A 17,615-nucleotide genomic window follows, 5' to 3' on the forward strand; every position below is an offset into this window, starting at 1 on the left:
AGCAGGCATTAATTCCGTGAAAGTAGTAAGAAAATAAGGCTTGAAAGCCATAACAGCATCCTATTAAGGGTGACACTGTCTTTCAGGACAAAGAGTATGGATTTGGTTAGTACAAAGGGCCAAATAAAGATTCCATAATAACATTGGATGAGCAAGCTTTGTAAGGCATGGGTGTGCTGAGAGGGGACAGGGAGATTAGATTTAATTAAATTCAAATACTAATGCTAATTTTTTGAGCATATGAAGGGCAGTATGGTTTCTGTTCATTTAAGAGATCTTTGAAAGACAAAAACCATTGAAAAGGTTCACAGAAGTATCAACATATATTTACAAATTACTCTGGAGTCAAGAGGACCTAGGTTCAAATATGACCTCAGACACTGCCTTGCTGTGTGTCCCTGGGCAAGTCACTTAAGCCCATTTGCCTAGCCCTTGCCCTTCTGTCTTAAAGTTGCTAATAGGACAGAAAGTAAGGATGTTTTTCTTTTTTCCTATTTTAAACCCTTACCTTCTGTCTTAGGATCAATACAGTGTCTTGGTTCCAAGGCAAAAGAGAAGTAAGGGCTAGGCAATAGGGTTATGTGACTTGCCCAGGGTCACACAGCTGAGAAGTGTCTGAATTCAGATTTGAACCCAGGACCTCCCATCTCTAGGCCTGGCTCAATCCACTGAGCCACCCAGCTGCCCTCAAGGGTTTTTTAAATGGCCACATTACCAAGATATTTATGATACAATGGGCATATAAACAGTTATGTCCAGAACTATCTCATACATAGTAATATGTATGGGAGTCCAAGAAATTGGCAAAATCAAAACAGAACAAGTTTTTGGTTCTTTAACAACATAATGGAGAAAAATAAAGAAGAGAAAAAAAAGCTAAAGGTACCCAAGCCTGAGAAAAACACTGAGAAGATATTCCCATTGTCCCTATTGACACCATGGAGCTAATAAAATGGAATCGGAAATTTCTTTTAAATATCAGAATTTCAAACGATAAACAGATTCACACTTTCCACCTGCCAAAACAGCAGGCTTAGTAGAAAAAACTAGTTGAGCAGAAATCATTTCCAAACTGCTTCTGGCCTCAGAGCCTAACACTTTGCCTTCCTGCCTCAAAGTTGTAACCAAGGACGGGGTTCTTGGAGAGCCAACAGGCCACTTTCTGTGATTAGCCATGGAGCTTTTGCACTGGATGAGTGAATTTCACAAAGGCCTTCAAAGGGAAATAATCTGCTTCCAAAAATAGGCTGCCCTTTTCAAGTGACACTTTACATAAGATCGTTTGGTTATTCCAAAAAGCTTGCTGCTGACATCAAAATTAAAAGAAACCATTTCTGAGGAACTATGCACAAATCAAATGCTATCCAGTCACTTGGTCTCTGCCAGGAGCAGATAAACATGAGATGTCATAGACACTTGGGCTCAAAATAGAATCAAAACAGCTCATTTTCCTCTTCATGAGAATTTCCTAAAGTCAATCTCAGAACCTGCAAAAGGCTAACTGAGGTCCTTTCAGGGGATATGAGCATGAGAGAAGATGACAAAGATGGTTATGGATACACAGTTGGAGGACTTATAAAAAAGGTGGAGGAAAAGGGTTCTCAGATTTCTTGTGAAGGGGCAATGGAAGACAGAGAAGCAGTAGAAAACACCAGGTGGAAAAGACTACCCTGGGAGGGTTCTATCTGCCATTTGCAGTTACTGAAAAACTGAGCTTCCATGTCCTCCTAATTTTCACCCTGAGCCTTCTCACTGTGTGTTTGCAACCATCTTAGTCAGCTCTGGGACAGAAGCGCTCCTGAGGGTCAATGAGACAATGATATGGCAGACTTGTTTAATGCTGACATTATTTGTTCTCTGCCAAAAGGGCTGATCTTTGGACTGGAAAGAACAGACCAAAATGGCAAATAAGTAAGTTGAAGACTAAAGAGCAAGAAAGCACCTCACTGCTCTTGATGAGTTCAAGTCACCAGGCTAAGATGAAGTTGATTCTAGGACACTGAAAGACTGGCAGAAATGATTACTGGGTGATCCTCAAGACCTTGGAGAAAGGAGAGTAGTCTTGTAGAAGCAGGACTAGAAAAGGGCAAATAGCTCCATTTTCAAAAAATGTTAGAGGACGCGGTCTGGATAGGGCAGGCCAGTGAGTCTGACTTTTGATTCCTGGCAAAAATCTTCCATTTTGTTAAAGGGATGGTGAGTGAACACAGAGAAAAGATCACAGAGCGTAAGAATGATTTCACCATAAATGAGTTATGGCAATCAGTATGAAAGATTTAAAGAAAAATGAGAAGGCTGAAAAAGGAAAGCCAGAAGAGTAAGCTGAGGACAGTGGCTACAAAAATGGAAATGGAAACAAACAACAAGACATCTGGAGAAAGATTGATGGCAATGCTCAACCTTAGTTCCTGAGAACAGCCAATAATAATAGCTAAAAGCTAACATAATATTTACTATGAGCCAGGCACTGTGCTAAGCACTTTGCAAATATTTTCTCATTTGTAACATTTTCTCTTTTGTACCAAGATACGTGTAGTAACTACTCCCTTTTTACAAATAAGGGAACTGAGGCAAACAAGGGTTAAGTGACTTGTCAAAGGTCATACAGCTAGTAAGTGTCTCAGGTTGAATTTTAATTTCTCAGTCATTCTGACTCCAGGTCCAGCACTCTGTCCAGTAGGACACAAAGATGTCTCAAAAGACACACAATTTTCATAGCAGAGATATGAGGGAAAATGGGAACATGCAATCAATCAATCAATCAGGAAGTATTTATTAAATGTCAAAATGGTGCCAGAGCTGTCAGATGTGGGAACTTGTGCCCAATTGTCTGAGGGGCTAGTTTTGCCTTTTAATAAGAGGATTGAATGGAAAGGAGGGGCCACAGGGCCATATAAAAAGCTTAAGTTAACAAAACAAGTTATGCCAGACTGACTTCATTTCTTTTTTCCTTTTGTTTTTTCCTCTTTTTTTCTCAATAATCACTAGATCAAGGGAGTGTTGTAGATTTAAATTACCTAGATTTTAGCAAGGTATTTGACAAACCTTTTCCTCCTATTCTTGTGGAGAAGATGGAGTTAACAGGCTAGATGGCAATACAATTTGTTGGACTAAGAAATGAGTGAATGCGGGAAAAAAGAAAGAAAAGAAAACTAGGTGAATGACTGATCCCAAGTGTTTCAAAGTCAACTTGGAAATCTCGAGGGGGGGGGAGAGATAAGTCCATGACCTTGTGCTCTCTTTCTCAGTGACTTAGATAAAGGCATAGATGACATGATTATCAAAGGTATAGATGGCAGAGAGCTAGAAAAGAGATCCATCACTTTATATGGCACAGTGAGACAGATCCCTAAAGACCTAGGCAGGCCAAGTTTAAAATGGAAATGAATAGGCGTAAGTCTTGCATTGGAAGTCTAAAATCTCATCTTTAGAAATAAAAGAAAAAATAAAGATGCCTAAGAATAATTTTTATGCAACCGAGTAGAAAGAGTACTGTATTTGGAGTCAGAAAACCTATATTCTAGTCCTAGTGCTTACATTTATTCTCCATGTGACCTTGGGCAAATCATTTGACTTGTCTGGGTCTCGGTTTCTTCATCTATAAAACAAGGGGATTAGACTAAATGACCCATCAGGTCCTTTTATATCTAGGACCCTAGCATTTCAAAGTTTTAGTGGAATATAATCTCGAGAATACTGGCAATCGGGGTATCCAGGTGGCTCAGTTGTTAGATCAAGAGTCCTGGAGCTGGGAGGACCTGGGTTCAAATCTGGCCTCAGATACTTCCTAGCTATGTAACTCTGGACAAGTCACTTAAGCCCATTTGCTTGGCCCTTGTGCATCTGGCTTTGAGTAGTTACTAAGATTGAAAGTAAGGGTTTTAAAGGATTAATAAATAAAAATAAACAAGTATCATGATGACACAATGAGGATAGGCATCAGGCCTATTGTTATTCCCATTTATCAATATGGAAACTGAAGGAAAGAGAGGTAAAAAGTATTCAAGCAAAATAATCAGAGGACCTGGATTGAAATCCTTACTCTGATGCTTATTACCTATATTAGAACTTTGGGCAAGTCGCCTATCCTCCCTGGGCCAGTTTCTCCACCTTTAAAATGGGGGCAGGGAGTATTTGTTTGGACTAGCCTCCCAGACTATGACTACCACTTATAGAGAAGATTACTGTTCAGGTATGGGGTGAACTAGATGGTCTGTGAGGTACCTTCCAACTCAAGAAAGAACACTTCTCTGAAATATTCACTCATAGCCACACTATTTCCAACAAAAATAAATTAGAAGCCAACCATCTAGCCAAGGCCTGGAATATTACTGTGCCGAAAGAAATGATGAATATGAAGAGTTCAAAGGACCATGAGAAGACTTATGTAAAGTGATGCAAATTGATGAAAACAGTACTAAAATAATTACATAATTACTACCAGTTTCATAAATAAAGACAACTTTAAATAGCAACCAAAGTCAAAGCAAAAACATTGGACAGTGTTGGCAAACATTGATCCTTTCTTTTCTCTTTAATAAAGACAAAAGTCATAAAGTGTAAAGATGCAAACATGATGAATCACAATACTCCCAGTTCACTGAACTCTTTTTAAGGATTGGACATTATCGGTAAGTATGCTAACAGGGCTCAGGGATTTCAAGGGACAGAGATGAAGGCTCACACTCAGGTGATCTAACTTCAAGTGTGATACAAAATGTGTACTCAGGCTTTTGTATACAAAATGTTTACACTCTCCTCCACCTTGCTGCCATTCCTGGAACCCCACTTTGGGCTGCTGCCGGGAAGTGGAGGCCCACTGCTAGATAGCGGAATCCCAAGAAAGCAGGTCTCTGGGTTACAAACTGCCTGGATATTAGGCGGGGTCTGGAATTTGACACCAAGGTAGATAAAGAAAGCAGGAGCCTTGTATAAACGTATACCCAGAAGTGTCAGCAGAAAAGGTTAAGCTCAGAGGCTGGTAGAATTCCATGGAGGTCAGAGCACCTCTCACAGAATAGTCATCAGTCATTCCAGTCACGAACTGCATGTCCCTCCACCTCTATGCCAAGGAGGAAAAAGTCTAGTCTGATCGGGGAACACCTGAGGGTTCCAAATGTCTGGTGTGTTGATACAAAATTTATCAAGTACTTTTTACTTAAAAATTATATTTCAATCATGTATAACAGCTAAGAAAGGCCAGAGTAGGGAGCATCCTGATGTGTGCAGTATGTGGAAAGGGTTGTCTGCCAGGTCTAGTTCTTTCAGCCACACCCACATATACTTCTGTCTATCTGTGTCACCTCTCTATTTGTTAACATCACCTTGTGGCAACTTGGGGTTTGCTGTTCTGCTAGTGCAGAAATGAAGAGAACAGAAATCAACATCCTCCAAGGAGAAAGGACAAAACAATAAAAACCTATAAAGAAAATATTGATTTTTTTCACATTCTTATGACAGCTACACAAGGAGGAGAGATTTTCAGCAAAAGAAGCAAATGAAAACTGTATTTAGTTTGCCAAACTGACTGTATCCAGCCCTGGGATTATGGTTTACATCATGAAAAAATGCAGCTCCGCAGCCATCATAAAGAACCATAAGGGAGAGAACAAGATAACAGTTCAAAATAATTTCTTTTAAAATTAAGGACATGACAAACACTTCTAGAGCATAACTATCAATTGGTCCAAAAGGACAGACATTGAGCCAATGAATAAGCTAAAAAGTCAAATCAGATGACCTTCAAAACTGCATCTCCTGTTAGGATAAAAAGTAATAAGAAACCCAGGCATATGTATTGGTTATTATGAATTATGAAATATCTTTCTGAAAGGTTCCAAAGATTTGCAGTCTTTGGGGGAGCTAATCACAGCCGTAAGAAGAGGCGTTAAGAAAGGTTAGGTAAATGATTTCCAGATTCACCCAATAAGTACCCTTACTTTGGACGCATACCTACTAATCAGTTTAATCACTATTGATACCTACTTATTCATTTTACCCAAGTGTAAATTTCTTGGGCTATGTAAAAAGTTCTATTGTGTTTTGCATGTCCCTGAACACCAGGATTTTATATTCTGATGAAGAAGTTAGACCTGGCAATCAAAACTTGCTGAATTCCAATGCTCTTCTCATGGGTCAATAAACCACTTGGCTGCCTGCCATTAAGCAGTCAAGCAATCAATCCCCTTCAGAAAAGATGGAGACCAATTTCCCTTTTGCTGGGTACTTAATAATTGGCACTGCTCATTCCACTGTCAAAATCAGTTTCCTTGGCAGTGGCGATAGTCACTTATCAACAATCCCGAGCACTTGTCACGAGGGTGGGGTTTGAGCATGGGCACCAGTGAACAGGTACATTTCTATAAGCCCTCAGATTCGAATCCCTACTTTGGAAATAACTGGTACAAACTCATGACAAATCAAATCAATAAAGTGATCACAATCAGTTACAAAACACTAAGCACTTGTCAAAATTGCACAATTAAATTCCTTTCAGGATAAAATTAACATGCAGGAACAATAATTAAGTCATGTAATTACCCATAAATTTTTTTAAAGATTTGTAATTATATCTAATTGCAATAAAATGCTATGTTGCTTTAAAACCCGTTAACCAAATTCATTTATGTTTAATTTTGTTTTTTAAAACACAGTTTAGAAAATGTGCAGTTTGGTACTTACTCCCTTATATTTTATCCTGCCATGTTAGGCCAAGGTGGTGGGGGGGGAGGTAGAAGAAGGGAGAATCTGTTTCTTCATCTCTTTTCTCACATTTTTCTTTGAATTTACCAGTTAACAAAGGAACCAAACCACTGTCTACAGCAATGCTGGCATCTCTCGTAAGAGTTGGAGAACTTTCACACCAAGAACATCCTCACAAGAGCCTCACTCCAAGGACATATCAAAACATGTACAGTGCCAGTGCAGGGATCTAAGGCAGAAAGGAGCACCGGAGCCTTACTTGAGGAGTTCATGCTTCCATTTACTCAAGTCATTTGTGGAAAGCCCAAAGACAAATCTTGCCATCTGAACTTCCTGAAACAACCCGGGAAATGGCTTTCTAATTCTAGTATTGCCCCAAACTACAAAAAAAAACACTCCCCAGAAACTGCCACAATTTGGCAATACCTCACTTTAGCGGGTACACAATGATAGGATCTTCAAGCATACAAGTCCTGTGTGACGCTCCCTTGACCATACTCACTTGGGTTCCAAGATGTCAGTTCGAGTTAAGGGAGTGTGCTGGGGGCATGGAGGAGAGGTCTCTGGAATCCCGTGGAAGAACAAATTGGACACGCTAAAATGTTGCTGTCTTGCCCCTAATGGTTTGCCGACTCTAATCGTCTCTACGCATTGAAGCAAACTGCCAATGTTTTACTGAGATTCTCCATAGCACCTCTGCTGACTGAAAATCCAAAGATAAAACTAAAGAAAAAGTGGCACATCTCTAACTGTCCACTCAAACACCACCTGGGTCTCAAAACAAGTCACTTTTCATCAGAGGAACCACAAATGGCTGCACCTAGAACAAGTAGCCACTTTGAGGGTACTCCAGCACTTGCATAAGAGAACAGAAGCACCTAGGGTTAGAAGTGGTAGTCATAGTCTAGGAGTGTAGTCCAATCACTCATATTTCAAATGAGGAAACTGAGGACCCAAAAGATTAAAAGGCTTGTCAAAGATCTCCCAGTGGCAGAGCCAAAGCTTAAACCTTGTCATTTGAAGGGACTTCAAGGATCTATTCCAGACTCCTTATTTAACAGATAAATAAACTGAAAAGTGATAAAAGCTCTGAAAGCCCTCAGACTTGTCAAAGTTCTCCCCAGTGACAAAGCCAGAACTATAATAATGGACTCTGGAACTGAAAGATACTTTAAGGATTTAATGCAGGAGGAGGGAAACAGGGCCCAGAGAAGGGAAATGACTTGCCTAAGGTCACAGAGACAAAAGAACAGAGGTAAGATTTCCTCCCAGAACTTTAGACTACCAAGTTAATACCCTTCCCACTAATAACTACAGTTCACATTTCTATAGCATTTTCCTCATAACCACTGGCTATTCCTATCTAAAAGAAGAGGAAGCCAAGGCTCAGAAAAGTTAAGCAATTTACCCAGAATCACAAGGTGGCAGTGCCAAAATTAAAAACCAGATCCCCCAATTCTTAAGAGCTCTAGATTATCCCCTATGCCTCACCACTCTTTTTAAACATTATTTCATATCCAACTGTAGTGTTGACAGTCATCTTCATCAGATAGATGTTCAGAAACCTGGGCTATGGAAAAATAAACATAATTCTCTTTTCAGGAGCTGCCTCACCTAACGGCCAAAATTAAAATGTGCCAGTCCACATAGAAATGTTCTTTTGTTGGGCTAGTATTATTATGTCCTTGAGACTGTGCTTTAAAAAAGTTGAGCCAGACTTTTCTATTCTCCCTCTATTTTTCTGAGATTATGTAAGCACTTGAAAAAATGCTACTGTTTTCAGACTAGCACTCAAATGTGCATCTGGTACATCTCTCAATAATATATAATTAGGAAGCATATAATCTAATCTAATACACGATTGTCTGTTTCCACAGCTCTCTATTTAGCTGGGCACTTGTGCTCTGGGCTGTAAATTACCTTTATTTATCACTTTTCATTCTGTCAAAGGTTTGAACATTCAGAAACAACTCATTACCTTCAAACCTTGGCTGCCTTGGTAAATGTGGACTAGGGTCAGAAGAAGGAGGAATAAAAGATGCTTTTTCCAGTACTCAACCTGGAGCACAGGGACCCCTTTGGGTAAAGAGGCAGAGGAGGAGGAAGAACAAGTTGAACATGTGTATTTAACTAGGAAACTAACACTAGCTTGCAAGTTATCACTTCTATGTGACCAAGCCACCACATCCACACAGAGCTGAAGCATAGCACTCATTAACTCTCTTATTCACTCAGCAGAAATGTAAATGGACCATGCGACTTCCATTCCACATTCTCCAAATGAAGGTGGACAATGCTGCTTCAATTGCACAATGATGTGGGAAAAGGCTTGCTAATTACAAAGTCACTCATTCCAATGTTAACATATTTTACTGGTCTCCTATTTTGCTGAATGAACTCAAATCTGCCTGCTGTGGGACCTAGAACAAGGAAGCCTTTCTGGACTTTCAATTCCTGATCTATCAAATAATAGGATCAGATTAGATGCTGTCTAATGTCCCTTCTGTCTCGATCATTCTAGGTTTAAGACTTCAAAAACTTTAATTCTATGATCTTTTTTATTTTTATTTTTTCTGGGTGTTATCATGCAAAACATGTTTCTGTATTATTCATTTTTGTAAGTGAACAATCTCATATAACCAAAACCCCCAAACAAAATTTCTACTCCCACAGTTCTTTCTCTGGAGCTGGATATCATTCTTTTTCATAAGTCCCTCAGAATCGTCCTGGAACCTTGTACTGCTATTAGTAGCAAAGTCTATCACATATGATCATTCCAAAATATTGCAGTTACTGTACATATTTTCCTGGTTCTGCTTATTTTATTATGTATCAGATCACACAGGTCTTTCCAGCTCTTTCTGAAATCATTCTGTTCGACATTTCTTATAGCACAATATATTCCCCATCACTATCATATACCACAATTTGTTCAGCCATTCCCCATTTCAGGGACATCCCTTTAGTTTGCAGTTCTTTGCCACCACAAAAAGAACAGCTATAAATATCTTCACACAGATAGGTCCATTTTTTGGATATCTTTTGCTCTGCCGTTAAAGGCAGAGTCAAGAGGGAAATGTAACAGTCTGTTACCAAGCCATGATGGCTGAAGAATGAGAAGTGAATGACAGCCCTACAGACTACTATCCTGAGGCTACCTATAGGCCAGAGAAAAAAGGAGAGTATAGAGAAAGATAGAGAGATAGAGAGACAGCAATAGAGTGAAAAAGAGATAAAGAGATGCAGAAGCAGTTGAATACTGTAGATGTAACTGCTCTTTGCTTTGAATAGTTCTCTCTATATATCTTTGTGTACCTATATTTTGTATGTATCTAATTTATTTCTAATATAGTATCATTTTTTGTTTTTGTTTCTAAGTTCTAAATTAAGGCTCAGGTCTGTCTTTCAAACCTCTCTCTTCATTCCTTTGTTAACAAACCCAAGGGATGCTTTTCATATTTCCTACCCCAGTGCATCTTCTAAATTGGAGTGATTGAAATTGAGATAGTGAATGCAATCCTGCCCAGTTAACAAAAACTAGCTTAAACCAAGTATTCTGCAGACAGAAGGATATTGTCCTTGGGTCCCATACTGAAATAAGTTATGAAAGTCAAAACTTAACCAGATTCACCTTAGTCTTCCTATCTAGATCACCAAAGGGCAACTGGAATCTTATGACCAGGCATGACTCCCCCCACCACCAAGAATGAATCAGGGAGGGTACTGAGCAAAAGGATCAGAACCAAGAGAATGTTCTACACAGAGATGGATACATTACGGCACAATCAAATGTAATAGATTTTTCTACTAGCAACAATGTGATGACCCAGGACAATTCTGAGGAATTTAGGAGAAGGAATACTATCCACATCCAGAAAAACAACTGGAACAGAAATGAATTAGAAAAATAAGTGATCAATCCTGTAGTGCGATAGGGATATGATTGGGGTTTTGATGTTAAAGGATCACTCTACTGCAGATATGAATAACACGGAAATAGGTTTGAACAATGATACATGTATAACCCAGTGAAATTGCTTGTCAGATTCTGGAGGGAGGAGTAAAGGGGGGGGGGGGGACATGAATCACATAACCATGGGAAAACATTCTAAATAACAAGGAAAATATTAAAAGAAGAAAAAAAGAAAAAATAATCAGGGAGGGACTGCAAAAATTAGTTCTCCTAGGAGGCAGAGTCAGGATAATGGCTTAGACACAGCAAAAGTCCAGACCTCTGAAAAACCTTCCACACCAATAAAAAACACAGTGCTTCGAGGGGACAGAAAACCCAATCTAACAATAGAACAGAGCTAAAGAACCTTCCTGCTGGATTCAACTTAAAAGGTATGCCCTCCAAAAGCCTAAATTCTTAAACAACTGGCTTCAAGGGAAAGAAAGAAGGAAGGTCCCAGGACCCCTTCCCTGCATACAGGTGCTGAGTCTCCAGCTGTGTTTGGAGTCTCTGGGTGGGCAAGGGTGCTAGTCAGAGGGAGTCACTTGCTGGCACAGCTGTGCCAGGCTCAGGGCACTGAACACAGGCAGTGGGGAGGCAGCTGGAGGAGAAGCACAGAGAGGGCAGCCTAGTCTCAGACAAGACACTCCATCTTGACCCCCGCCCCTTCTCGAGGTTTTGGCCTCAGCACACATCCAGCTCTACAGAGCAACTCTACCCTGGCTTAATCTTATCTATAGGGCAGATAAGAAAAGTTCAGAGGACAGGGAAATTCAAGCTCTAATACCCTTCCCCCATAGACTGCTCTGAGAGCCTCTCTGAATAAACTCCAAGGGTGAAGTCTGCAACCACTACAGGCTACAACCTCAATACCAGGGTGGGAAGCCCAGCTCCTTTTCAGCTTCTGCTGGAAAAGATCTGACCTCAGAACTCATCAATACAATCAGCCTAACCTAGTCAATCAGCAGAGCAGAGAAGAAGCCCTTTCAGAACAGAACAGCCCAAACCCACAGATCCAGCAAAAAATCAGAGGAGCATGATTAAAGGCAATTACAGGAGGGAAAGAAGGAGAAAATATGAGCAAACAAAATAAAAAGAAAAAGAAAAAGAAATTACAATCAACAGCTTCTATCCAGGTAATAAACAAAGAGCAAATGAAACAGAAGAAGACCAAGGAACACTAAGCAAAAACACAGAAACTCCAATGAATTGGACTCAGGCTTTGGAAAAACTCAAAATGCAATTAAAAAAACAATTAAGAGAGACTGAAGATAACTGGGAAAATAACTTAAAAAGCAAAATAAGTCATCTGGAAACATAAAATAGTGTCTTCAAAGCCAAAATTAGCCAGTTTGAAAATGAGGCAAAGGAAATGAAAGATGAGGCAAAGAAGATGAAAGATGACCTCCAAAGAAAATAAGACAAGAAGGAGAAGGATAACCAAAAAGCCAGGGATGAAATTCAGTCCTTAAAAATTAGAATCCACCAACTAGAAGCAAACAAGGCAGCAAGAAACTATAAAACAAAATCAAAAGAATGAAAAAACTGAGGAAAATATGAAACACCCCATTCACAACACATCAGACCTGGAAACCGGATCCAGGAGAGACAATTTAAGAATTATTGAACTACTGGAAGACAATGGCAAAAGTAAAAGCCTAGACATCATTCTACAGGAAATTATCCAAGAAAACTGCCCCAGCTTTCTCAAGTAAGAGGGAAAAGTGGATATGGAAAGAATCCACAGATCACCTCCTATATTTAATTCCCAACTGACAACACCAAGAAATATTATAGCCAAATTGAAGAACTACCAGCCCAAGGAAAAAATATTACAAGCTACTAAGAAGACATTCAGATACCATGGAACGACAGTTAGGATAACACATCTGGTTGCATCTACACAGAAGGCCTGGAAGGCATGGAATATGATATTTTGGAAAGCATGGGAACTGGGTCTACAACCAAGAATCAACTACCCAGAAGAATGACTATATTATTGCAGAGGAAAGTATGGTCATTTAATAAAATAGAAGACTTCCAAGAATTCATAAAGAAAAGAATGGAGTTAAACAGAAAATTTGATGCCCAAACACAGAACTCAAGAGAATCACCAAAAGGCAATTAAGAAAAGGGGAAAAAACTCTTTCTAAATAACCCAATGAGTTAAAATGATTTGTATTCCTATAAGAAAATATGATGTTAGTAATGCTTGAAAATTGTTATTATCATCTGGGTAGCTAGAAAAATTATACTTAGAGGGAACAGTGACAAACTGTATAGGATGAAATGTTAAGATAGATATAGATATAGATATAGATATAAATATAGATATAGATAAACTAGTGGTAAAAAAGAGGGTAATACTAGGAGAAATGGGAAAAGAGACAAAATGGGATAAATTTATATTTCATAAAGAAGCACATGTAGGAGTGAGGGAGAACACCAATACACTGGAAGGGCAAAGAGGTTGGAGACAGGAAATACTTAATTCTTATTTGCATTGAAATTGACTAAAGAGGAAAGAACAATCAGATCCCTTGGGGCAGAGTATTAATTCAGCGCCTATAGAAAAGTATAACGGTAACAAATGGACTGGTGGGGAGGAAAACAATACAAGGGAAGGAGAGTGTGGGGAAGTTTAAAAAGATCCTAAAGGAAAATAAGAGGGGAATAAGAAAGGAGGGTAGGAGAGAAAGGGAAGTAAAATAAGGGTGGGAATTAGGAGGACTGCTTAAAAACAAAACATTGGTGTAGAAGGAAATAGTGAAAGAAGAAGGGGCAGGACTAGGAAAGGAAATAAAAATGTTGTGGAATACACAGGTAGTTATCATAACTCTGAATGTGAATGGGATGAACTCACCCATAAAATGGAAGCAAGTAGCAGAGTGGATTAGAGACCAAAATCCTACCATATGTTGTCTACAAGAAAAACACATGAGGCAGGTAGATACACACAGGGTAAAGGTAAAAGGCTGGAGCAAAAGCTATTGGGAGTCAACTGAGAAAAAGAAGACAAGAGTCACAATCATGATATCTGACAAAGACAAGGTAAAAATAGATCTATTTAAAAGAGAAATAGATGGCAATTACATACTGATAAAAGGCAGTATAGACAATGAGGAAATATCAGTACTCAACATGTATGAACCAAATGGTATAGCATCCAAATTTCTTTTGTTTTAATAACCCTTACCTTCCATCTTAGAATCAAAACTGTATATTGGTTCTAAGGCAGAAGAATGGTACGGGCTAGGCAATGGGGGTCAAGTGACTTGCCTAGGGTCACACAGCTAGGAAGTGTCTGAGACCAAAGTTGAACCAAGGACCTCCTGTCTCTAGGCCTGGCTCTCAATCTAGCGAGCCACCCAGCGTCCCCCAGTATCCAAATTTCTAAAGGAGAACCTAGTGGAGCTCAAAGATGAAATAGATAGTAAAACTATACTAGGGAAACCTGAACCTTCCTCTATCAAATATAGATAAATCAAACCAAAAAAGAGGTAAGAGCTGTGAATGAAATCTTAGAAAAATTAGAGTTAATAGATATGTGGAGAAAAATAAATAGGGACAAAAAAGAATACACCTTTTTTTTCAGCAGCACATGGTGCTTTCACAAAGATTGACCATGTACTAGGGTATAAAAACATGGCAAACAAGTGCAAAAGAGAAGAAATAATAAATGCAACCTTTTCAGATCATAAGGCAATAAAAATAATAATTAGTAAGGTACATGGAGAGGCAAATAAAAAATTAATTCAAAATTAATATGATTTTCCAAAATTTGTTAAAGAAAAAATCATAGAAAATTAATAATTTCATTGAAGAAAATTACAATGATGAGACTGTAGCATCCCAAGCATATTCACATCTATGTAATATAAATGACTGTATGGCTACTGTGTCTCCAAGCATAAGGTTATACCAATGAGGTTTGTGAATGTAACCTTGAACTGGCCATGTGGCCCTTGGCTAAGACAAACTCATTAACATGCTCGGACTCAATTCCCCGGGAAAGCCGCGGTTTGCAATCTACACGCCCAAAGGTGTTCCCTCTGCCTTGCCACCCAATCTTAATCGTCTATACGTTGTGATGTGGTTACTATGTCCTTGGGAGTACCGCCCAAGCAGGACAGGATTAAATTCAGAGGCAATCCCATGAACTTCCTCTTGCCTCTTGGCCTTTCTCCCTTTCATGGAGCTCCACTGGGCTCCTCAATGACTATCTCTCTCTCTCCTCTTGACCTTCTCCTTCCCCGAGGCCTTAACCATCTCGGCCTGCATTTCCTATCTTAATCTCCTCCTCCACCTCGTGTTCCTTTGTACTCATACTCTCTTATCAAAGGGAGTATCATAGGGATTGCCTGCCCTATCCAACCACTGACTTGTCCGTGTCTTTCATTTCCACCCTGGTTCTCGGTTCCTACCTCTCCTCGGGTCCCATCACAAAGGTGAGCCCCTTCCCTTGTGGGACCCTGCTGGTCAGGGAAGTCCATTAAGGAAATCCCCACAGAGACAATCTTTCAAATTCTATGGGATGCAGCCAAAGCAGTACTTAGGGGGAAATGTATATCCTTGAGTGCATATATTAACAAATTAGGGAGGACAGAGGTCAATGAATTGGGCATGCAAATTAAAAAACTAGAACATGAACAAATTAAAAAACCTCAGATGAAAACTAAATTAGTGATCAAAAAAATTAAAGGAGAAATTAATAAAATTGAAAGTAAAGGAACTATTGGATTAATAAATGAGACAAGAAGCTGGTACTTTGAAAAAACAAATAAAATAGACAAAGTACTGATCAATCTAATAAAAAAAAGGAAAGAAGAAAACCAAATTAACAATATCAAAGATGAAAAGGGAGACCTCACGTCTAATGAAGAGGAAATTATGGCAATCATTAAAAACTATTTTGCCCAATTAAATGGCAATAAATAGGGCAATCTAGGTGATATGGATGAATATTTACAAAAATATAAATTACCTAGATTAACAAAAGAAGAAATAGAATTCTTAAATAATCCCATATCAGAAAAAGAAATGCAACAGGCCATCAAAGAACTCCCTAAGAAAAAATCCCCAGGACCTGATGGAATCACAAGTGAATTCTATCAAACATTCAGAGAACAGTTAATCCCAATACTATACAAACTATTTGACATAATAAGCAAAGAAGGAGTTCTACCAAATTCCTTTTATGACACAAATATGGTACTGATTCCCAAACCAGGCAGGTCAAAAACAGAGAAAGAAAACTAAAGACCAATCTCCTTAATGAAAATAGATGCAAAAATCTTAAATAGAATACTAGCAAAAAGACTCCAGCAAGTGATCACGAAGCTTATTCATAATTATCAAGTGGGAGTTATACCAGGAATGCAAGGATGGTTCAATATTAGGAAAACCTTCCACATAATTGACCATGCCAACAAGCAAACCAACAGAAATTACATGATTATCTAAATAGATGCAGAAAAAGCCTTTGACAAAATACAACACTCATTCCTTTGAAAACACTAGAATGTATAAGAATAGAAGGGCCTTTCCTAAAAATAATAAACAGTATTTCTCTAAAACCATCAGCAAGCATCATCTCAATGGGGATAATTTAGAAGCCTTCCCAATAAGATCAGGAGTGAAACAAGGATGCCCATTATCACCTCTATTATTTATCACTGTACTAGAAACACTAGCAGTAACAATCAGAGAAGAAAAAGAAATTTAAGGGATTAAAGCAGGCAATGAGGATACCAAGCTATAACTCTTTGCAAATGATATGATGGTCTACTTAAAAAATCCTAGAGAATCAACTAAGAAGCTAATGGAAATAATCAACAACTTTAGCAAAGTGGCACAATACAAAATAAACATCTCAGCAGCAAGAGTTAGAAAGAGAAATTCCATTTAAAATCACCCTAGACAATATAAAATACTTAGGAATCTATCTGCCAAGACAAACACAGGAACTATATGAACACAACTAAAAACACTTTCCACGCAATTAAAACTAGATCTAAACAACTGGAAAACCATTAATTGCTCATGGGTAGGATGAGCTAACATAATAAAACTGACAATCATACCCAAACTAATTTACTTATTTAGTGCCATATCCATCAAATACCAAGAAACTTTTTTACTGAATTAGTAAAAACCATAACAAAGTTCATTTGGAAGAACAAAAGATCAAGGATATCAAGGGAAATAATGAAACAAATGAGAAGGAAGGTGGTCTAGCAGTACCGGAGCTTAAACTGTTCTATAAAGCAGTTGCCATCAAAACTATATGGCACTTGTTAAGAGACAGAAGGGAGGATAAGTAGAATAGACTTGGGGTAAATGACCCCAGAAAGACAGTGTATGATAAACTCAGAGTCCAGCTTTGGGGACTAAAATCCATTATTTGACAGAAACTGCTGGGAAAATTGGAAAGCAGTATGGGAGAGATTAGGTTTAAGTCAACATCTCACACCCTACAGTACCAAGATAAATTCAAAATGAGTGAATGACTTGAATATAAAGAAGGAAACTATAAGTAAATTAGGTGAATATAGAATAGTTTACCTATCAGATCTATGGGAAAGGAAAGATTTTAAGACCAAGCAAGAGATAGAGAATATTACAAAATGTAAAATAAATAATTTTGATTACATTAAATTAAAAAGTTTCTGTACAAACAAAACCAATAGAACCAAAATTAGAGGGAAGCAACAAATTGGGGGAAAATCTTTATAACAAAAAACTCTGATAAAGGTCTAATTACACAAATATATAAGGAGTTAAATCAGTTATACAACAAATCAAGCCATTCCCCAATTGATAAATGGGCAAGGGACATGAATAGGCAATTTTCAGATAAAGAAATCAAAACTATCAATAAGAGCATGAAAAAGTGTTATAAATCTCTTGTAATTAGAGAAATGCAAATCAAAACAACTCTCAGGTACCACCTCACACCTAG

Source organism: Monodelphis domestica, chromosome X (genome assembly GCF_027887165.1).
Source record: "Monodelphis domestica isolate mMonDom1 chromosome X, mMonDom1.pri, whole genome shotgun sequence".
Taxonomy (NCBI): domain Eukaryota; kingdom Metazoa; phylum Chordata; class Mammalia; order Didelphimorphia; family Didelphidae; genus Monodelphis; species Monodelphis domestica.